The sequence below is a fragment of the Melanerpes formicivorus genome, unplaced genomic scaffold (assembly GCF_026170545.1).
Source record: "Melanerpes formicivorus ecotype bairdi unplaced genomic scaffold, bMelFor1.0.p_v2 SCAF_61, whole genome shotgun sequence".
In the NCBI taxonomy this organism is placed as follows: Eukaryota; Metazoa; Chordata; class Aves; order Piciformes; family Picidae; genus Melanerpes; species Melanerpes formicivorus.
Genome location: NW_027142413.1, coordinates 4,506,783 through 4,529,656, shown reverse-complemented (window position 1 = coordinate 4,529,656; position 22,874 = coordinate 4,506,783). Strand labels below are relative to the sequence as shown.

Sequence of the window (22,874 nt, the reverse complement as noted above, 5' to 3'; positions counted from 1 at the left end):
GGCTCCTCCTGAAGGGCAAGTATGAATGGAGCTCTCAAAGTACCACACTTCAGAGCCTCCTACTTGCTAGCACTAAGACAACTGTTCATGTAGAACGACTGGCCACTCACTTCAACAAACCCCACAGAACTGGCTCCTATCAACTCTCCAGAAGACACTGCTGCACTAGCTTGGCTGCCTGACCGGCTCAGTTCAGGTGGCTTAGGATCTCACAGAGAGTACCACAAGAACTGAGTGCCGCAAGAAGGGGCCGCTTATTCGACCAATTTGATCAGCGGAATCCAACTTTATTGAGCATCAGACACATCTTATATACAGTCTGCTATAATTATGCCCACTTGGCAACATACTATTGGTTGCTCTCTAAAAGGTTACATCATTGTTTTCACAACTCGGTGGAATTCTTCTATCCGGTCTAATTGCTCTCTTCCCCAGATCTCGCCTCCTCCTTATCTTGCTTGCCTCCCATCTCAGAGGCAGCTGGACTTCAGCATACCAAGCAATCAGCACTCTCTCACATCTCTTACTCCGCCACTATATTATCACAGAGAATTCTTCAAGGCCTGAATTGCACAGGCGTTCCTGGGACCCAAGGCCCCTCTTGCTCAAAACAATCCTCAACAACTGAGGGGACTGCAATCTTTGCAGCTTCAACTTTCCTTCTCTGCTACTTCTTTTTTCAGATGGATTGTTTTTCAAAGGGACTGCTGGACAGCAGAACAGGATGGATGGCTGGGCCCCAAGAGCAGTGGGGAACAGAGTTAAACCCAGCTGGTGGCTGGCCCGGCAGAAGTGGTGTTCCCCAGCACACAGAGGTGAGAGAGTGTCCCCAGAGAAGGGCCACAAAGCTGGTGAAGGGTCTGGATAACAAGTCTTATGAGGAGTGGCTGAAGGAACTGGGACTGTTTAATCTGCAGAAGAGGAAGCTGCGGGAATTAAGGTGTGGTCTGGCTTCAGCTCTCAACTAGTTCCACATTGAACAAGAACAGCTTGTACTCACAGAAGGCACTGGCTGCTTGGGTTCAAGGTTCCTGTAGAGCTCAGGCTATCTCTCTTCTTTAGTGAGGTCATTCTCTCACCTAGGCAGAGAGAAGAAAATGCAGCTATAAAATTAGACCGCTGGAATCGTGAGACTCGTTCTGTGTGCGACTCCAGGAGAATCCAAACCTAACCTTGGAGCTGCCCTTAAGAGCTCCTCTTTGGAAAACTCTCGCTGCCGGGCCCCACAAACCCCACACCCTCTGTCAGCAAACCGGATGTACGAGCTGAAGAGTGTCAACAGAAACTGTACGTGGACAGCTCAGGAAAATCCTGCCAGTCCCAGCACACCAGACCTGGAATGATCAAAGAAAGTCTGTTAACAACTGTCTGTGTGTCTGCTCATAGCTTGAGGAGTAACAGAGCAGGAACAATTCTCAAAAGGTTTTCACTGCATTCCTAGGGCACTTGAAGGATTGCCCTGGCTGTAGTTAATACCTAGAAATTCCTATCAAAATCTTTGCAGCACAGCAAGGAAACTAAAACAACCAACAAAGCACAGACTGCTTTATATTATCAAGCAGGAACTTGAAATCCTACTGGAATTGTGGGGTTTTTATGACAAATTGTGATGAATATACTGGTGATCTATGTTTAAAATTATAAGACTTAGAGTGCCCTGGGATTAAGGGTCAGGATCTTGTGAGGCCTGTTTTGAGAGCAAAGGGAAAGAAACATATCTTGCAGACTTGCAAGGATACTGTCTGGTTAGTTGGAGACATCACGGCTGAGGCGGAGCTTATCTTAAAGATAAACATTCAGACCTAGGAATTTGTTTTCTTCAGATAAGAAGCCTGCAAAATTGTGCACGTGAGAAAATGGATACATTGACCCTTACCACCCGAATGTGGGGAGAAGGGATTTGATCGCCTACTCTAAGACTCATTATCACATGCCTGCCTTCTGTTTAGCATAAGTTTGCTTATGTAGATGATGTAACTATAGAAGATGAAGAAAACTATTGTAAGGCTGCTGTGGAGGTGGAGTTTTGTCCCCTCTCAAGCCCAGCGCGCTGCTTTGCTTGCCTTTTATTGCACTTTATTCCCTTTTTATGATCTTTTAGTGCCAATAAAACTGTTACCAAAAACTTTTACCTGGAGTCATCTATAACGCAAATTATTCCTGTTCTTTTTTCCTTCTTTTGGTGTCGTACCACCTAGTACACATTCACCACCTAACCGAACGTCACAGTTGTGATTCAAAGCCAAGCAAGACAAAGTGTATCGAGGGAAAGAAAAGAGAGAGAAAGCTAAAGAGTTCTCCTCCTCTTCACTTTTCCCCTTGAGAGATCCAACACTACAGGAAGGCAGGCCTGAATTTCATGAGCTCTGGGATTCAGATGAGCTCGGGAAATCATTTGGTTTGCACTTCACGGCTGTACACACACAGCTGTGTTCAGCTGTAGAACAACCTCCTTGCAACATGAAATACAGGCTTCTGAAACTGGAGTGTCTGTCCCACTGAGACTTCCACGACCCTGTGTCCAAACCCTACTGACATGTCAATTCAATTGTTCACAGCTTTTACCACAGGTCACTCTTAGCACCTGAGTTTCTGAGCCTAGATGAGACATCCTGCTGTCTGGCTCTGAGCTCAGGAGAACATGCCAAGCTGCTGGCTACCTGCAGACATCACATTGCTAGGACTGAATTGGCTCACCTTTATCTTTCCAACAGGCAGCGCCTCTCTGAATGCTGGATTCACATGAGTGTGCCTAAGGCAGATGACACAAGCAGGCTCTGTGGCCGGCACAGCCCTGAGGGCACTCGCCAGCTAGCAAACAAGCATCACACAGCAGGATGTGGGGGGAAGACAACTGGAAGGGGGAAAGTGAGAAAACTCAGGGGTAGGAATAATAGTAATACCAATAATAAGAGCAATAATAACAATAGCAGAAGTCCTAAGGAGGATAAGGAATGGAAATTAAGGCTATTGCTCACCATCAGCTGAGTGAGGTCAATCCAGTCCTGGAGAGTAGTCCACCGGCCAACCTGCCCTCCAGTCTTCTGGCTGAGCATATGACATAGCCTTGCTAAATTAGAAAATCCTTGCTGAATATGCAATGCGCTCAGTGGGAATTAAAACGTCCCTGCATTATCAACGCTGTTTGCAGCACAAACCCAAACCCAAACCCACCCCGAGACACCCCCAGCTCCCACGGGAGCCTGCAGAGACCTCCCAAAGGGTCCGTCGGAGGTGCCCAGCTGCCTCTCCACGACCCTTGATCCTTTCAGATGGCCCCACCAGAACTTTACATATCCCCAGACCCTTTTAGGTGCCCCCAGACCTCCTCCGTCACCCCCAAAAGCCCTGCCGATGGCCCCAGACCACCTTCAGATGCCAGAAGGAACACACCTGGGAGTCCCGGGCCGGCAGCGACACCGGAAACCGCACTGCAAGCTCCCTGAATGCGCCAGGACCCCTTGCCCCGCCAAAGGACGGCGGTTCGCAGGCACCCTGGGGCACAGAACGGCATCATGCGCCGAATCAGGGCTCTCCGCGACCGGTCCGGCTCCAAAGCTGCTCTGCACGGCGCCCGCCCCCCCGGCCAGAAAAGCGGGGCGCAGCCCGCGAGGAGGGCGCGTGCGCGGGACCGGACCCGCTGCGGCGCAGGCACCGTATCCATAGCGACGACCGGGACGCTGCACCTCTGGCGCGAGCAGAGCCAGGCTAGGGCGCAGGCGCCGTATCCATAGCGACCACCGGAACGCTGCCCCCCTGGCGCGAGCAGAGCCGGGCTAGGGCGTAGGCGCTGGATCCATAGCGACGCTCGAGTCAAGCTCTCCGCTCTCCGCTCTTCCCCTAAGAATTTTCGAGCATTCAGCGCAGTTAGGCTGCAGAAATTAGCTCCCCCGGGGCGGCACACGCCGCGGCATGGCAGCACTGGCCTTAGAGACAAAGCTGTCTTTGATCTGGGTACCAGCTGCAGCTCTCAGCAGTGCCTAGCTGCAGAGCAATGGCCTGCACCTTCATCCTGATCCAGGTGGAGAGAGAACTGCCAGGAACACAGCTTCTCTGCTCCGGTTGCAGCATCCCCAGGGGCCGAGCGCAGCCTTGCTGTTAGTGAGGAACACAGCCCCTGTGAGAAGCTTCTGGGGTCAGGGGACAAACAAGGGGTTTTCCACACTGGAAACAAGGGAAGTCTCTTTGCCACCCCCTTTGCCACCACCCCTAACCCTAACCCCCTAACCCCAACCCCCTAACCCTACGTCTGCCGGCCCCTGCACCCTCACCCTGGTGCTGTCCACGACGCAAACCCTAAACCCCCTGACCACCACACTATCGTTAACCCCGACCCCAAACGCAATCCTCACCCGGACCCTAAGTTGCCCATCCGCCCCTTTGCCCATCCGCCCCTTCCCCTAATCTCCGCCTGAATAATCTCTCCTCCCTACCTCCGTACTCACAAATGCTATTACTGGGCATTTAGAAAGCTTTAGCTAGCACCCCTGTCCTTCTCCTCACTTACCTGCAAAGGCTTCTAGCATGTAAAAACAAATTGCACATACTACAACACACAGTTTAGAAATATGCCATGTTCTTCCCTTAGGCAGGGGACCTTCCTTCATTTGTTTTCAGAAGGATGTTGCTACTTCCTTGCCCTGCTTTTGTTTCTTAGTTTATTAGTACTAGAAACCATATACGCATCCTACACCAAACCACAATGAAGTGCAACAAGGACTAATGCTGCAGATTCCGTGACTGGCCGTGCTCCCATTGACACCTTTCGCTTTGTCCGTCTCTGGCCACGCTCCTTGCGAAGACGTGGAACCGCAGATCGGGACTCCCGCTCGCTTCGTAGCTATTTTCTACGTCTCAGTCGTGCCCGCTCTCACTCGCACGCTCAAAGCATCAACAGAGTGTCAAACATAGGAGGAACCTCCCCTGCCTCCACACAAGCCATCCTACAATTCATTACGTCCCTAAGGGACACAGGGTTTAGGACCAACACAGTCAGTTTACAAGGTTCAGTGGCAACACTGTCAGTTCACAGGGTTCAACAGCAACACCATGAGTTTACAGGTTTCAGCAGCAACACAGACCGTTTACAGAGTTCAGCGGCAACACTTTCACTTTACAGAGTTCAGCGGCGACACTGTCAGTTTACAGAGTTCAGCGGCGACACTGTCAGTTTACAGAGTTCAGCGGCGACACTGTCAGTTTACAGAGTTCAGCGGCGACACTGTCAGTTTACAGAGTTCAGCGGCGACACTGTCAGTTTACAGAGTTCAACCGCCACACAGTCCACTTACAGAGTTTGGCGGCAACACAGTCCGCTTACAGAGTTCAACAGCAACACTGTCCGCTCACAGAGTTCGGCAGCAACACTTTCAGCTTACAGAGTTCAGCGGCAACACAGTAGACTTACAGAGTTCGACGGCAGCACAGTCCGCTTACAGAGTTCAGCGGCAACGCTTTCAGTTTACAGAGTTCGGCGGCAACACAGTAGACTTACAGAGTTCGGCGGCAACGCTTTCAGTTTACAGAGTTCAGCGGCAACACAGTTTGTTACCGCTGAGCGTGGGAAGGAGCTTAGCCAGCTTCTGTTCAGATGGCTTTCCATTCTAATAAAAGACAGAAAACCAGACACGCCCAAGTCAGTGAATACTTAATAACCCTACAACGCATGCAAAGGAAAAAGCGTTCCTTGCATATTAGACAGACATGCTGCAAGCTTACGTATTCCGCAACCCCGTGGAGCTCGTTTCGAAGCCCCTTTTCGGGCAGATGAATACCACACTTCCACACCTCTTAAACAAGAGGGCCTTGGAGTTGGAGGAGAGGGGTCAGGGTTAGCTGGCCTACTAGGGGTCATAATCCCCTCCAAGAACATACAGGCATTTCAAACCTTCTAGGTTGATACAGAAGAACCCCAGAGAGCAGAAGAGGCTTGGACTTACCTGGAGGGGAACCCAAGGACATCCAAAAAGCCGAGCAGAGAGCCGACCTCAACAGAGCCGCCGAGGGGAACTGAGCCCGGCCGAGCCCAGTCTAAAGTAGCCGGGCATGACGGAGCCGACATCCTTCTAGGGAAAGAAAATGCTCTCTCTTTACTGACCAGTCCTACGCATACAATTACTAGCCACACACCCATTCACAACTTTCGCTTCGTCCGTCTCTGGCCACGCTCCTCACGAAGACGTGGAACTGCAGATCGGGACTCCCGCTCACTTCGTAGCTATTTTCTATGTCTCAGTCTTGCACACGTTCCCATTGACAACTTTCGCTTCGTCCGTCTCTGGCCACGCTCCTCGCAAAGACGTGGAACCGCAGATCGGGACTCCCGCTCGCTTCGTAGCTACTTTCTACGTCTCTGCCGTGCCTGCTCTCACCCACACGCTCAAACATCAACAGGGTGTCAAACATAGGAGGAACCTTCCCTGCCTCCACACAAGCCATCCTACAATTCATTACATCCCTAAGGGACACAGAGTTCAGCAGCCCCACAGTTTGTTAGCTTACAGCGTTCGGCAGCCCCACAGTGAGTTTACAGCGTTCGGCAGCAACACAGTTTGTTACCGCTGTGCATGGGAAGGAGCTCAGACAGCTTCTGTTCGGAAGGCTTTCCAGTCTAATAAAAGAAAGAAAAACAGACACGCCCAAATCAGTAAATATTTAATAACCCTACAACACACGCAAAGGAAAAAGCACTCCTTGTGTATGACACGGACGCGCTGTAAGCTTACGTATTCCAGAACCCCGTGTAGCTCATTTCAAAGCCTCTTTTCAGACACATGAATACCACACTTCTACACCTCGTTAAACAAGAGAGCTAGAGAGTTGGAGGAGAGGGGTCAGGGTGAGCTGGCCTCCTAGGGGTCTTAATCCCCTCCAAGACCATGCAGGCATTTCAAACATTCCAGGTTGATACAGAAGAACCCCAGAGAGCAGCAGAGGCATGGACTTACCTGGAGGGGAACCCAAGGACATCAAAAAAGCTGAGCAAAGAGCCAACCTTGGCAGAGCTTGGCACCACCAAGCCCCACCGAGCCCGGTCTAAAGTAGCCAGGCTTGACAGAGCCACCATCCTTCTAGGGAAAGAAAATTGTCTCTCTTTACTGACCGGTCCTACACATACAATTACTAGCCACACGCCTGTTGACAACTTTCGCTTCGTCCATCTCTGGCCACGCTCCTCGCGAAGACGTGGAACCACAGATCAGGACTCCCGCTCGCTTCGTAGCTATTTTCTACGTCTCAGTCGTGCCCGCTCTCACTCGCACGCTCAAAGCATCAACAGGGTGTCAACCATAGCAGGAACCTCCCCTGCCTCCACACAAGCCATCCTACAATTCATTACGTCCCTAAGGGACACAGGGTTTAGGACCAACACTGTCAGTTTACAAGGTTCAGCGGCAACACTGTCAGTTCACAGGGTTCAACAGCAACACCATGAGTTTACAGGTTTCAGCAGCAACACAGACCGTTTACAGAGTTCAGCGGCAACACTTTCACTTTACAGAGTTCAGCGGCAACACTTTCACTTTACAGAGTTCAGCGGCAACACTTTCACTTTACAGAGTACAACGGCAACACAGTCTGTTTACAGAGTTCAGCGGCGACACAGTCTGTTTACAGAGTTCAGCGGCGACACAGTCTGTTTACAGAGTTCAGCGGTGACACAGTCTGTTTACAGAGTTCAGCGGCGACACTGTCAGTTTACAGAGTTCAACTGCCACACAGTCCATTTACAGAGTTCGGCGGCAACACAGTCCGCTTACAGAGTTCAACGGCAACGCTGTCCGCTTACAGAGTTCGGCAGCAACACTTTCAGCTTACAGAGTTTGGCAGCAACACTTTCAGCTTACAGAGTTCGGCAGCAACACTTTCAGCTTACAGAGTTCGGCGGCAGCACAGTCCGCTTACAGAGTTCAGCGGCAACGCTTTCAGTTTACAGAGTTCGGCGGCAACACGGTTTGTTACTGCTGAGCGTGGGAAGGAGCTTAGCCAGCTTCTGTTCAGAAGACTTTCCATTCTAATAGAAGACAGAAAACCAGACACGCCCAAGTCAGAGAATACTTAAAAACCCTACAACGCACGCAAAGGAAAAAGCGTTCCTTGCATATTAGACAGACACGCTGCAAGCTTACGTATTCCGCAACCCCGTGGAGCTCGTTTCGAAGCCCCTTTTCGGGCAGATGAATACCACACTTCCACACCTCTTAAACAAGAGGGCCGTGGAGCTGGAGGAGAGGGGTCAGGGTTAGCTGGCCTACTAGGGGTCATAATCCCCTCCAAGAACATACAGGCATTTCAAACCTTCTAGGTTGATACAGAAGAACCCCAGAGAGCAGAAGAGGCTTGGACTTACCTGGAGGGGAACCCAAGGACATCCAAAAAGCCGAGCAGAGAGCCAACCTCAACGGAGCCGCCGAGGGGAACTGAGCCCGGCCGAGCCCAGTCTAAAGTAGCCGGGCTTGACGGAGCCGACATCTGTCTAGGGAAAGAAAATGCTCTCTCTTTACTGACCAGTCCTACACATACAATTACTAGCCACACACCCATTCACAACTTTCGCTTCGTCCGTCTCTGGCCACGCTCCTCGCGAAGACGTGGAACTGCAGATCGGGACTCCCGCTCGCTTCGTAGCTACTTTCTACGTCTCTGCCGTGCCTGCTCTCACCCACACGCTCAAATATCAACAGGGTGTCAAACATAGGAGGAACCTCCCCTGCCTCCACACAAGCCATCCTACAATTCATTACATCCCTAAGGGACACAGAGTTCGGCAGCCCCACAGTTTGTTAGCTTACAGCGTTCGGCAGCCCCACAGTGAGTTTACAGCGTTCGGCAGCAACACAGTTTGTTACCGCTGTGCATGGGAAGGAGCTCAGACAGCTTCTGTTCGGAAGGCTTTCCAGTCTAATAAAAGAAAGAAAAACAGACACGCCCAAATCAGTAAATATTTAATAACCCTACAACACACGCAAAGGAAAAAGCACTCCTTGTGTATGACACGGACGCGCTGTAAGCTTACGTATTCCAGAACCCCGTGTAGCTCATTTCAAAGCCTCTTTTCAGACACATGAATACCACACTTCTACACCTCGTTAAACAAGAGAGCTAGAGAGTTGGAGGAGAGGGGTCAGGGTGAGCTGGCCTCCTAGGGGTCTTAATCCCCTCCAAGACCATGCAGGCATTTCAAACATTCCAGGTTGATACAGAAGAACCCCAGAGAGCAGCAGAGGCATGGACTTACCTGGAGGGGAACCCAAGGACATCAAAAAAGCTGAGCAAAGAGCCAACCTTGGCAGAGCTTGGCACCACCAAGCCCCACCGAGCCCGGTCTAAAGTAGCCAGGCTTGACAGAGCCACCATCCTTCTAGGGAAAGAAAATTGTCTCTCTTTACTGACCGGTCCTACACATACAATTACTAGCCACACGCCCGTTGACAACTTTCGCTTCGTCCATCTCTGGCCACGCTCCTCGCGAAGACGTGGAACCACAGATCAGGACTCCCGCTCGCTTCGTAGCTATTTTCTACGTCTCAGTCGTGCCCGCTCTCACTCGCACGCTCAAAGCATCAACAGGGTGTCAACCATAGCAGGAACCTCCCCTGCCTCCACACAAGCCATCCTACAATTCATTACGTCCCTAAGGGACACAGGGTTTAGGACCAACACCGTCAGTTCACAGGGTTCAACAGCAACACCATGAGTTTACAGGTTTCAGCAGCAACACAGACCGTTTACAGAGTTCAGCGGCAACACTTTCACTTTACAGAGTTCAGCGGCAACACTTTCACTTTACAGAGTTCAGCGGCAACACTTTCACTTTACAGAGTACAACGGCAACACAGTCTGTTTACAGAGTTCAGCGGCGACACAGTCTGTTTACAGAGTTCAGCGGCGACACAGTCTGTTTACAGAGTTCAGCGGTGACACAGTCTGTTTACAGAGTTCAGCGGCGACACTGTCAGTTTACAGAGTTCAGCGGCGACACTGTCAGTTTACAGAGTTCAACTGCCACACAGTCCACTTACAGAGTTCGGCGGCAACACAGTCCGCTTACAGAGTTCAACAGCAACGCTGTCCGCTTACAGAGTTCAGCAGCAACACTTTCAGCTTACAGAGTTCGGCAGCAACACTTTCAGCTTACAGAGTTCGGCGGCAGCACAGTCCGCTTACAGAGTTCAGCGGCAACGCTTTCAGTTTACAGAGTTCGGCGGCAACACGGTTTGTTACTGCTGAGCGTGGGAAGGAGCTTAGCCAGCTTCTGTTCAGAAGACTTTCCATTCTAATAAAAGACAGAAAACCAGACACGCCCAAGTCAGAGAATACTTAAAAACCCTACAACGCACGCAAAGGAAAAAGCGTTCCTTGCATATTAGACAGACACGCTGCAAGCTTACGTATTCCGCAACCCCGTGGAGCTCGTTTCGAAGCCCCTTTTCGGGCAGATGAATACCACACTTCCACACCTCTTAAACAAGAGGGCCGTGGAGCTGGAGGAGAGGGGTCAGGGTTAGCTGGCCTACTAGGGGTCATAATCCCCTCCAAGAACATACAGGCATTTCAAACCTTCTAGGTTGATACAGAAGAACCCCAGAGAGCAGAAGAGGCTTGGACTTACCTGGAGGGGAACCCAAGGACATCCAAAAAGCCGAGCAGAGAGCCAACCTCAACGGAGCCGCCGAGGGGAACTGAGCCCGGCCGAGCCCAGTCTAAAGTAGCCGGGCTTGACGGAGCCGACATCTGTCTAGGGAAAGAAAATGCTCTCTCTTTACTGACCAGTCCTACACATACAATTACTAGCCACACACCCATTCACAACTTTCGCTTCGTCCGTCTCTGGCCACGCTCCTCACGAAGACGTGGAACTGCAGATCGGGACTCCCGCTCGCTTCGTAGCTACTTTCTACGTCTCTGCCGTGCCTGCTCTCACCCACACGCTCAAATATCAACAGGGTGTCAAACATAGGAGGAACCTCCCCTGCCTCCACACAAGCCATCCTACAATTCATTACATCCCTAAGGGACACAGAGTTCGGCAGCCCCACAGTTTGTTAGCTTACAGCGTTCGGCAGCCCCACAGTGAGTTTACAGCGTTCGGCAGCAACACAGTTTGTTACCGCTGTGCATGGGAAGGAGCTCAGACAGCTTCTGTTCGGAAGGCTTTCCAGTCTAATAAAAGAAAGAAAAACAGACACGCCCAAATCAGTAAATATTTAATAACCCTACAACACACGCAAAGGAAAAAGCACTCCTTGTGTATGACACGGACGCGCTGTAAGCTTACGTATTCCAGAACCCCGTGTAGCTCATTTCAAAGCCTCTTTTCAGACACATGAATACCACACTTCTACACCTCGTTAAACAAGAGAGCTAGAGAGTTGGAGGAGAGGGGTCAGGGTGAGCTGGCCTCCTAGGGGTCTTAATCCCCTCCAAGACCATGCAGGCATTTCAAACATTCCAGGTTGATACAGAAGAACCCCAGAGAGCAGAAGAGGCATGGACTTACCTGGAGGGGAACCCAAGGACATCAAAAAAGCTGAGCAAAGAGCCAACCTTGGCAGAGCTTGGCACCACCAAGCCCCACCGAGCCCGGTCTAAAGTAGCCAGGCTTGACGGAGCCACCATCCTTCTAGGGAAAGAAAATTGTCTCTCTTTACTGACCGGTCCTACACATACAATTACTAGCCACACGCCCGTTGACAACTTTCGCTTCGTCCATCTCTGGCCACGCTCCTCGCGAAGACGTGGAACCACAGATCAGGACTCCCGCTCGCTTCGTAGCTATTTTCTACGTCTCAGTCGTGCCCGCTCTCACTCACACACTCAAAGCATCAACAGGGTGTCAACCATAGCAGGAACCTCCCCTGCCTCCACACAAGCCATCCTACAATTCATTACGTCCCTAAGGGACACAGGGTTTAGGACCAACACAGTCAGTTTACAAGGTTCAGCAGCAACACTGTCAGTTCACAGGGTTCAACAGCAACACCATGAGTTTACAGGTTTCAGCAGCAACACAGACCGTTTACAGAGTTCAGCGGCAACACTTTCACTTTACAGAGTACAACGGCAACACTTTCACTTTACAGAGTACAACGGCAACACAGTCTGTTTACACAGTTCAGCGGCGACACAGTCTGTTTACAGAGTTCAGCGGCGACACTGTCAGTTTACAGAGTTCAGCGGCGACACTGTCAGTTTACAGAGTTCAACTGCCACACAGTCCACTTACAGAGTTTGGCGGCAACACAGTCCGCTTACAGAGTTCAACAGCAACGCTGTCCGCTTACAGAGTTCGGCAGCAACACTTTCAGCTTACAGAGTTCGGCAGCAACACTTTCAGCTTACAGAGTTCGGCGGCAGCACAGTCCGCTTACAGAGTTCAGCGGCAACGCTTTCAGTTTACAGAGTTCGGCGGCAACACGGTTTGTTACCGCTGAGCGTGGGAAGGAGCTTAGCCAGCTTCTGTTCAGAGGCTTTCCATTCTAATAAAAGACAGAAAGCCAGACACGCCCAAGTCAGAGAATACTTAAAAACCCTACAACGCACGCAAAGGAAAAAGCGTTCCTTGCATATTAGACAGACACGCTGCAAGCTTACGTATTCCGCAACCCCGTGGAGCTCGTTTCGAAGCCCCTTTTCGGGCAGATGAATACCACACTTCCACACCTCTTAAACAAGAGGGCCGTGGAGCTGGAGGAGAGGGGTCAGGGTTAGCTGGCCTACTAGGGGTCATAATCCCCTTCAAGAACATACAGGCATTTCAAACCTTCTAGGTTGATACAGAAGAACCCCAGAGAGCAGAAGAGGCTTGGACTTACCTGGAGGGGAACCCAAGGACATCCAAAAAGCCGAGCAGAGAGCCGACCTCAACAGAGCCGCCGAGGGGAACTGAGCCCGGCCGAGCCCAGTCTAAAGTAGCCGGGCTTGACGGAGCCGACATCTGTCTAGGGAAAGAAAATGCTCTCTCTTTACTGACCAGTCCTACACATACAATTACTAGCCACACACCCATTCACAACTTTCGCTTCGTCCGTCTCTGGCCACGCTCCTCGCGAAGACGTGGAACTGCAGATCGGGACTCCCGCTCGCTTCGTAGCTACTTTCTACGTCTCTGCCGTGCCTGCTCTCACCCACACACTCAAACATCAACAGGGTGTCAAACATAGGAGGAACCTCCCCTGCCTCCACACAAGCCATCCTACAATTCATTACATCCCTAAGGGACACAGCGCTCGGCAGCCCCACAGTTTGTTAGCTTACAGCGTTCAGCAGCCCCACAGTTTGTTAGCTTACTGCGTTTGGCAGCCCCACAGTGAGTTTACAGCGTTCGGCAGCAACACAGTTTGTTACCGCTGTGCATGGGGAGGAGCTCAGACAGCTTCTGTTCGGAAGGCTTTCCAGTCTAATAAAAGAAAGAAAAACAGACACGCCCAAATCAGTAAATATTTGATAACCCTACAACACACGCAAAGGAAAAAGCACTCCTTGTGTATGACACGGACGCGCTGTAAGCTTACGTATTCCAGAACCCCATGTAGCTCATTTCAAAGCCTCTTTTCAGACACATGAATACCACACTTCTACACCTCGTTAAACAAGAGAGCTAGGGAGTTGGAGGAGAGGGGTCAGGGTGAGCTGGCCTCCTAGGAGTCTTAATCCCCTCCAAGACCATGCAGGCATTTCAAACATTCCAGGTTGATACAGAAGAACCCCAGAGAGCAGCAGAGGCATGGACTTACCTGGAGGGGAACCCAAGGACATCAAAAAAGCTGAGCAAAGAGCCAACCTTGGCAGAGCCTGGCACCACCAAGCCCCACCGAGCCCGGTCTAAAGTAGCCAGGCTTGACGGAGCCACCATCCTTCTAGGGAAAGAAAATTGTCTCTCTTTACTGACCGGTCCTACACATACAATTACTAGCCACATGCCCGTTGACAACTTTCGCTTCGTCCGTCTCTGGCCACGCTCCTCGCGAAGACGTGGAACCACAGATCGGGACTCCCGCTCGCTTCATAGCTATTTTCTACGTCTCAGTCGTGCCCGCTCTCACCCGCACGCTCAAAGCATCAACAGGGTGTCAAACATAGGAGGAACCTCCCCTGCTTCCACACAAGCCATCCCACAATTCATTACGTCCCTAAGGGACACAGGGTTTAGGACCAACACTGTCAGTTTACAAGGTTCAGCGGCAACACTGTCAGATCACAGGGTTCAACAGCAACACCATGAGTTTACAGGTTTCAGCAGCAACACAGACCGTTTACAGAGTTCAGCGGCGACACTGTCAGTTTACAGAGTTCAACTGCCACATAGTCCACTTACAGAGTTTGGTGGCAACACAGTCCGCTTACAGAGTTCAACAGCAACACTTTCAGCTTACAGAGTTCAGCGGCAACACAGTAGACTTACAGAGTTCGGCGGCAGCACAGTCCGCTTACAGAGTTCAGCGGCAACGCTTTCAGTTTACAGAGTTCGGCGGCAACACGTTTTGTTACCGCTGAGCGTGGGAAGGAGCTTAGCCAGCTTCTGTTCAGAAGGCTTTCCATTCTAATAAAAGACAGAAAACCAGACACGCCCAAGTCAGTGAATACTTAAAAACCCTACAACGCACGCAAAGGAAAAAGCGTTCCTTGCATATTAGACAGACACGCTGCAAGCTTACGTATTCCGCAACCCCGTGGAGCTCGTTTCGAAGCCCCTTTTCGGGCAGATGAATACCACACTTCCACACCTCTTAAACAAGAGGGCCGTGGAGTTGGAGGAGAGGGGTCAGGGTTAGCTGGCCTACTAGGGGTCATAATCCCCTCCAAGAACATACAGGCATTTCAAACCTTCTAGGTTGATACAGAAGAACCCCAGAGAGCAGAAGAGGCTTGGACTTACCTGGAGGGGAACCCAAGGACATCCAAAAAGCCGAGCAGAGAGCCGACCTCAACGGAGCCGCCGAGGGGAACTGAGCCCGGCCGAGCCCAGTCTAAAGTAGCCGGGCTTGACGGAGCCGACATCCTTCTAGGGAAAGAATATGCTCTCTCTTTACTGACCGGTCCTACACATGCAATTACTAGCCACACGCCCGTTGACAACTTTCGTCGTCCGTCTCTGGCCACGCTCCTCGCAAAGACGTGGAACCGCAGATCGGGACTCCCGCTCGCTTCGTAGGTATTTCCTACGTCTCAGTCTTGCACACGCTCCCATTCACAACTTTCACTTCGTCCGTCTCTGGCCACGCTCCTCACGAAGACGTGGAACCGCAGATCGGGACTCCCACTCGCTTCGTAGGTATTTCCTACGTCTCTGCCGTGCCCGCTCTCACCCACACACTCAAACATCAACAGGGTGTCAAACATAGGAGGAACCTCCCCTGCCTCCACACAAGCCATCCTACAATTCATTACGTCCTTAAGGGACACAGAGTTCAGCAGCCGCACAGCTTGATAGCTTACAGAGTTCAGCAGCCGCACAGTTTGATAGCTTACAGAGTTCAGCAGCCACACAGTTAGTTTACAGAGTTCAGCAGCCGCACAGTTTGTTAGTTTACAGAGTTCGGCAGCCGCACAGTTTGATAGTTTACAGAGTTCGGCAGCCGCACAGTTTGATAGTTTACAGAGTTCGGCAGCCGCACAGTTTGATAGTTTACAGAGTTCGGCAGCCGCACAGTTTGATAGTTTACAGAGTTCGGCAGCCGCACAGTTTGATAGTTTACAGAGTTCGGCAGCAGCACAGTGAGTTTACAGCGTTCGGCAGCAGCACAGTGAGTTTACAGCGTTCGGCAGCAGCACAGTTTGTTACCGCTGTGCATGGGAAGGAGCTCAGACAGCTTCTGTTCGGAAGGCTTTCCATTCTAATAAAAGAAAGAAAAACAGACACGCCCAAATCAGTAAATATTTAATAACCCTACAACACACGCAAAGGAAAAAGCACTCCTTGTGTATGACACGGACACGCTGTAAGCTTACGTATTCCAGAACCACGTGTAGCTCATTTCAAAGCCTCTTTTCAGACACATGAATACCACACTTCTACACCTCGTTAAACAAGAGAGCTAGGGAGTTGGAGGAGAGGGGTCAGGGTGAGCTGGCCTCCTAGGGGTCTTAATCCCCTCCAAGACCATGCAGGCATTTCAAACATTCCAGGTTGATACAGAAGAACCCCAGAGAGCAGCAGAGGCTTGGACTTACCTGGAGGGGAACCCAAGGACATCAAAAAAGCTGAGCAAAGAGCCAACCTTGGCAGAGCCTGGCACCACCAAGAGGAGCTGAGCCCCACCAAGCCCGGTCTAAAGCAGCCAGGCTTGATGGAGCCACCATCCTTCTAGGGAAAGAAAAATGTCTCTCTTTACTGACCGGTCCTACACATACAATTATTAGCCACACACCCGTTGACAACTTTCGCTTCGTCCGTCTCTGTCCACGCTCCTCACGAAGACGTGGAACCGCAGATCGGTACTCCTGCTCGCTTCGTAGCTATTTTCTACGTCTCGGTCTTGCACACGCTCCCCGCACGCTCATAACATCAGTGTCAAACATTTAAAGTACTCTGAGGAACTTCCCCTGATTCCACACAAACCATCCTACAATTCATTAAGATCTCAAGGGATCCATTTCACAGAGCACACCGTTGTTTCACAGAGCGCACCGTTGTTTCACAGAGCGCACCGTTGTTTCACAGAGCGCACCGTATGAGCCGCCACAGGGAACCGAGACACGCTGCCCTCTAAGACAAAAAAATCAAAGTGAAAAAAAAAAAGCCCTCTCTTTATAGATAGTCAAGAATGGTATTAATTGCTATGACAAAAGGCTTTGAAATCACCCCCACTGGATCTCTTCCATTAGATGCAAAAACTTCTAGAGTTGTAGAAGCACATTCTAAGTAGAACAAAACGGATATTGCAGACATACCTATAAAAGGTGTATGAATTAAAAACCAGGGACCTTCCCTTGTGTGTAATCAGGAAGGCATTTGTCATTTTTTTTTTTAATTTGTCGTGGACTTACTTGCTCTTTTGTTTTTACTTTGAACGCAAAGCCCTCTGAACAGAGCCCAGCAAAGCTGCTTCCCCATGCACGAAGGCAGGAGAAGCCCCTAACTGGACTGCCACAATACCTTTCAAGGGGTTCTGATGGCATCTGAGATAGCGCCGAGGAGCCGAGCCGCCGAGCCGAGCCGAGGAGCCAAGCAGCCGAGCCGAGGAGCCGAGCCGAGCCGAGGAGCCGAGCCGAGCCGAGGAGCCGAGCCGAGCCGAGGAGCCGAGCCGAGCCGAGGAGCCGAGCCGAGCCGAGGAGCCGAGCCGAGGAGCCGAGCCGAGCCCCGCACCATTTCACTTCAGAGGGCCCCGCACCATTTCACTTCACATCAGCATTGCAGCGCTTCATCATTGCAGAGAGCCCCACACCATTTCATTTCACTTCAGCATTGCACCATTTCATTTCAGAGAGCCCACCGTTCCATTTCAGGTCATCGTTTCATCATTTCATTTCACAGGGCCCCACACCCTTTCATTTCAGGTCAGCATTGCAGTATTTCAGCATTTCATTTCATTTCACTTCAGCATTGCAGCATTTCATTTCACAGAGCCCCACACCATTTCATTTCACGTCAGCATTGCAGCATTTCATTTCAGAGAGCCCACCGTTTCATTTCAGGACATCGTTACATCATTTCATTTCACAGAGCCCCACACCATTTCATTTCACATCAGCATTGCAGTGCTTCATCATTGCAGAGAGCCCCACACCCTTTCATTTCAGGTCAGCATTGCAGTATTTCAGCATTTCATTTCACAGAGCCCCACACCATTTCATTTCACTTCAGCATTGCAGCATTTCATTTCACAGAGCCCCACACCATTTCATTTCACGTCAGCATTGCAGCATTTCATTTCAGAGAGCCCACCGTTTCATTTCAGGACATCGTTACATCATTTCATTTCACAGAGCCCCACACCATTTCATTTCACATCAGCATTGCAGCGCTTCATCATTGCAGAGAGCCCCACACCATTTCATTTCACTTCAGCACTGCACCATTTCATTTCAGAGAGCCCACCGTTTCATTTCAGGTCATCGTTTCATCATTTCATTTCACAGGGCCCCACACCATTTCACTTCAGGTCACCATTGCAGCATTTCACCTCTTTTCAGTTCAGAGAGCCCCACACCATTTCATTTCACGTCAGCATTGCACCATTTCATTTCGGAAAGCCCACCGTTTCATTTCAGGACATCGTTTCATCATTTCATTTCACAGAGCCCCACACCATTTCATTTCACATCAGCATTGCAGCACTTCATCATTTCAGAGAGCCCCACACCATTTCATTTCAGGTCACCATTGCAGCATTTCACCTCTTTTCAGTTCAGAGAGCCCCACACCCTTTCATTTCAGGTCATCGTTTCATCTCGTGACGTCCCACACCTGAGCCGCCGCATGTCGTCTGTTTCTTAGTTTTTAAATAGAAACCCTTTTCCCCTCCAAACGCACACCAAAACCAAATAAAACAACAATGACCGGTCCTAAACACACAAATAGTGGCCACGCTCCCATTCACAAGTTTCACTTTTAGGTTCTTTTAGCAACTTCCTCTGCTTCCCCACAGACAATCCTACAATACATTACGTTGTTACGGGATCCCCCGATCCCACGCGCTTTACCCTTATTCCTCTTTTCTGCCGAGGGGAGCCGAGCCGCCTCTCGCGTCTCTCAGAGCGCTGAGGCAACTCACCCCAAGACTAAAAATCAAACTGAAAATCTCTCCCCTTTATATTGATAGACAATAATGGTATTAATTGCAATTTGAAAAGGTTTTGAAGTCATCCCCACTGGACCTCCTCTATTAGATGCAAATGCTTCTGGAATGCAGAAGCAAATTCTAAAGTAGAGCAAAACAAATGTTGAGAACATACCTACAAAAGGTGTATCAATTAAAAACAGGGGACCTTCCTTTGTGTGTATCAAGGGACATCTGTCTTTATTATTTCTTGTTTTATTTGTTGTGGAATTATTTGTTCTTTGTTTTTAATTTGAATGGAAAGCCCTCTGAACAGAGCTTAGCAAAACTCCTTCCCTCATACACGAGGGCAACAGAGGCCCCTAAGTGGGCTGTTAACACGCCTTTTAAGGGGTTCTGATGGCAACTGAGGTGGGTCTGAGGGTATCACTGGAGAATTTGGGGCCATATGGAGGGATGTGGGGAGCCTCCAGAAGGCTCCAAGAGAATCTTTTAGTCGGACCTTTAGGGTTACTTGCCGACAGCCAACCACAACAACCAGAACAGCTACTACTACTACGGTGCCTGCCACCAGACAACCACAATCACGACAACCACCACCACCACAACAAATACTATGGCACCTGCCGCCAGCCAACCACAACCACCGCAACGGTGCCTGCTGCCAGCCAACCACAACCACGACAACCGCCAGAAAAACAGCAACTGCTACGGCGCCTGCCGCCAGCCAACCACAGCAACCACCAGAAAAACAGCAACTACTACGGCGCCTGCCACCAGCCAACCACAACCACGACAAATACCAGAACAACGACGACTACTACGGCGCTTGCCGCCAGCCAACCACAACTAGCCCTAACCATCCCACTAGAATACCCACTGGAGACCCTCCATTGGCATCCACACGCCCCTAAATTCCCTTTGGGTAGCCCCACACCCACCACAGATGCACAGAGACCCCCTTAGGAGAGGTGGCAACACTGACCAGTTAGGGGGCTATCTCATGCTGCTGTGCATGGGAAGCGCCTCAGCCGGCCTCTGTTCAGAAGGTTTTTCATTCAAATTAAAAAAAAAACAAAACAAAAACACACACAAACAAAAAAACCCACAAACAACCAAGCCAATGAATATTTAAAAATCCTAGAACACACACAAAGGAAAATCCATTCTTTGTGTATTATAGATATACACTGCAAGTTTACGTAACACAGAACCCCATGTAGCTCATTTCAAAGCCTCTTTTGAGACTAATTCTGTATTTCTACACCTCGTTAAACAGGACAGCTATGGAGTTGGAGGAGGGTCAGGGTTAGCTGGCCGCTTAGGGGTTTTAATCCCCTCCAAGAACATGCAGGCATTTCAAATGTTCCAGGCTGATACAGAAGAGCCCCAGAGAGCAGAGGAGGTTGACACTTACCTGGAGGAGAGCCCAAGGAAGCCAGAAAAAAGCTGAGCAAAGAGCCATCCTCAGCAGAGCCGGGCACCACCGAGGGGAGCTGAGTCCCACTGGGCTCAGTCTGAAGTAGCCAGGCTTGCAGAGCCACCATCCTTTCAGGGAAAGAAAATGCTCTCGCTTTGCTGAAAGGTCCTAAACATACAATTACTGGCCACGCTCACATTTAAAATTTTCACTTCGTGTGTCTCTGGCCATGCTTATCACAGAACTGCAGGTCAGGACTCCAACTCGCTTTGGAGATTTTTTCCTACATCTCAACCGTGCCCACGCTCAGCTGCACGCTCCACACAAACTACGTTTCTAACATTTTAAGGTCTTTTAGGAACTTCCCCTGGTTCCACGCAGATAACACTACGATACCTTAAGTTCTCAGGGGATCCCCCTGTTCCCATATGCTTGGCCCCAGCTTCCATTTTGTATAATGCAACACGGTACCACCTTTTCAGCATAGAAAATAAGCAAAAAGCCCTATTATACACACAAAAGAAAATCCACTCTGTATTACGGAAGCACACTGTATACTTATATATTTCAGAACCCCATGTAGCTCATTTCAAAGCCTCCTTTCATACAAATCAATACTATTCTTCTACATCTACTTGAACAGGAGAGCTACGGAGTTGGATGGATTGAGACTCCCTCTCGCTTCATAGTTTTTTGGGTTTTTTTTCCTTCTGTGTCTCGATCATGCACACTCAGCCACACGCTCTAAACAAGGTTTCTAACATTAAGTTCCTTAGGGAACTATCCCTGCTTCCCCACGGACAATGTTTACAATACTTTAAGTTCTTAGAGGATCTGCCGACCCCATACACTTAACATCTGTAATACTTCAAGTTAAGCAGTACCTGTAATAAAAGAATAACAGAAACAATGCTTATACTACTTTTGGAACTCCCTGGTTCTGACCCAAGAGCTCTTTTACCTCGGACAGCAGTTTGCCTCTCCCGTGTAAGGGGTCCCGTTACAGCTTATGCATTGCCCCTTTCCCTTCAAAGCATACGTTTTTCTGCCTGGTGGCCCTTGTCCGTTCCTGCGCTGACCTGAGAGAGTTTAAGGAGCTCTGCCCGAGAAGCCTCGGAGGGGGCACCCGGAGAGATCCCGTTCCTCGGCAGGTCCCGCTGCGGTGGCAAGAAAATGATCTGTGGAAAAAGACAAACTCCACAACTCAAATAAGTTGGAGTTTTACATGCTTTATTACAGTGCTGGACAGACGTGGGATCTCTCCTGAAGCCATGTGCCAAACAACTTCACATGCTCAGGTTATTTCTATAATACAGGAAGTGGTAGTGTTTCAGTGCCAGAAATCTACTGCCTTTTTTTGTGTTTTCTGTGGGTTACTGCGTATGTTTTTCATCTTTTTTTTAAAATCAGTCACTTAACTATCCCTTGTTGTTATTTTGCTCCTTCGATGCTCACAGTTTACCATTCTTATTTCATATAAAAGGTTAATCTTTTCCCATGTTAATTCTTATTTTATACAAAAAGGTTAATTTTTCTTATCAGGCTCAGCCAGCCTCCGTTCAGAGGGTTTTCCTTTCACATAAAAAACAATCGACAACAAAATCGATACGTTTTAAAAAGCCACTCTTTGCATATTATAGATACACACTGCACATTTATATATTTGAGAACCCCACGTACCCCATTTCAAAGCCTCCTTTCTTACAAATTAACACTGTAGTATAGATGTTTTACTTACTTTGAGCAGTGCTTTCTGGGCCAGATGTAAGCAGCTGAAGACATTTATTACATTATACAGCAAAGTTATATAGTCTAATCAGAAGGCACACGTGGCACATCTCAGTTGGGCATTTTCTACTGGCATACGTGTAATTAAGGCATACAGTAGGTCGTAACAACAAAACTATTTTAACACGTCCAACCAAACTCTGCCCAGTTTCTCTCCTTCGGTTCCAAAGTGTTTACATTACTCTCAGAGTCAAAGGCAAAACATAGCTTTCTCTGACTCGAGCAAAGGCAAATCTTCCCCGTAGTCTTCCAAAGCTATCCCAAAACACCTTCCCACATCATACTATTCTTCTACATCCACTTAAACAGGAGAGCTTCTGGAATGTAAAAGCAAATTCTAGGGAGAGCAAAACAGGGTTTCAAAGCATAAATATAACATGTGTATCACATAAAAACAGTAGACCTTCCTTTTTGTCTGTCATGGGAGGGGGGGGTTGCCCTTCTTTGTTCCTTTGGGGTTTTTTTCTTTTTGTTTCTTAGTTTTCAATACAAATGGAAAAACCTTCAAAGAGGGCCGCACTCAGCTGCTCCCCACACACAGGGGCAAGAGAAGCCCCTAACTGGTCAGTGTTGCCACCCCTCTTAAGGGGATCGGTTGGCACCTAAGGTGCACCTGGGGGTATCAAAGGGGAATTTGGGGGCACATAGAGGGATCAGGAGGGCCTCTGGAGAGTCTCCCAAAGGATTAGTTGGATATTTAGGGTTATTTGGACCCCCGCCACAAAGGCCACTACTGCAAAGCTTTCCCCCCACCACCACAACTAACCCTAACCATCCGACTAAAATACCCACAGGAGACCTTCCATTAGTCCCCACATGCCTCTATATTCCCCTTGACTTCCCATTCAAATTAAGAAACTAAAAATAAAACCAGTGATGTTTCTTTTGTGTGTCTTGTGGGGTTTTTTAGTTTGCAAATAAGAGTCATTTCAAAGCCTTTTTGC

At 49.6% G+C, this 22,874-nt stretch overlaps 1 long non-coding RNA gene across 1 annotated transcript; it reads right to left on the bottom strand.

Annotated features, from left to right (window-relative positions):
* Window positions 1-1,184: 1,184 nt before the first annotated feature.
* On the bottom strand, window positions 1,185-3,145 carry LOC137453109 (uncharacterized). The gene is made up of 3 exons (XR_010990265.1): window positions 2,979-3,145; window positions 2,698-2,854; window positions 1,185-1,334 (listed from the first exon to the last, which is right to left on the bottom strand). It is a non-coding gene; the product is annotated as an uncharacterized lncRNA (long non-coding RNA).
* Window positions 3,146-22,874: the final 19,729 nt, after the last annotated feature.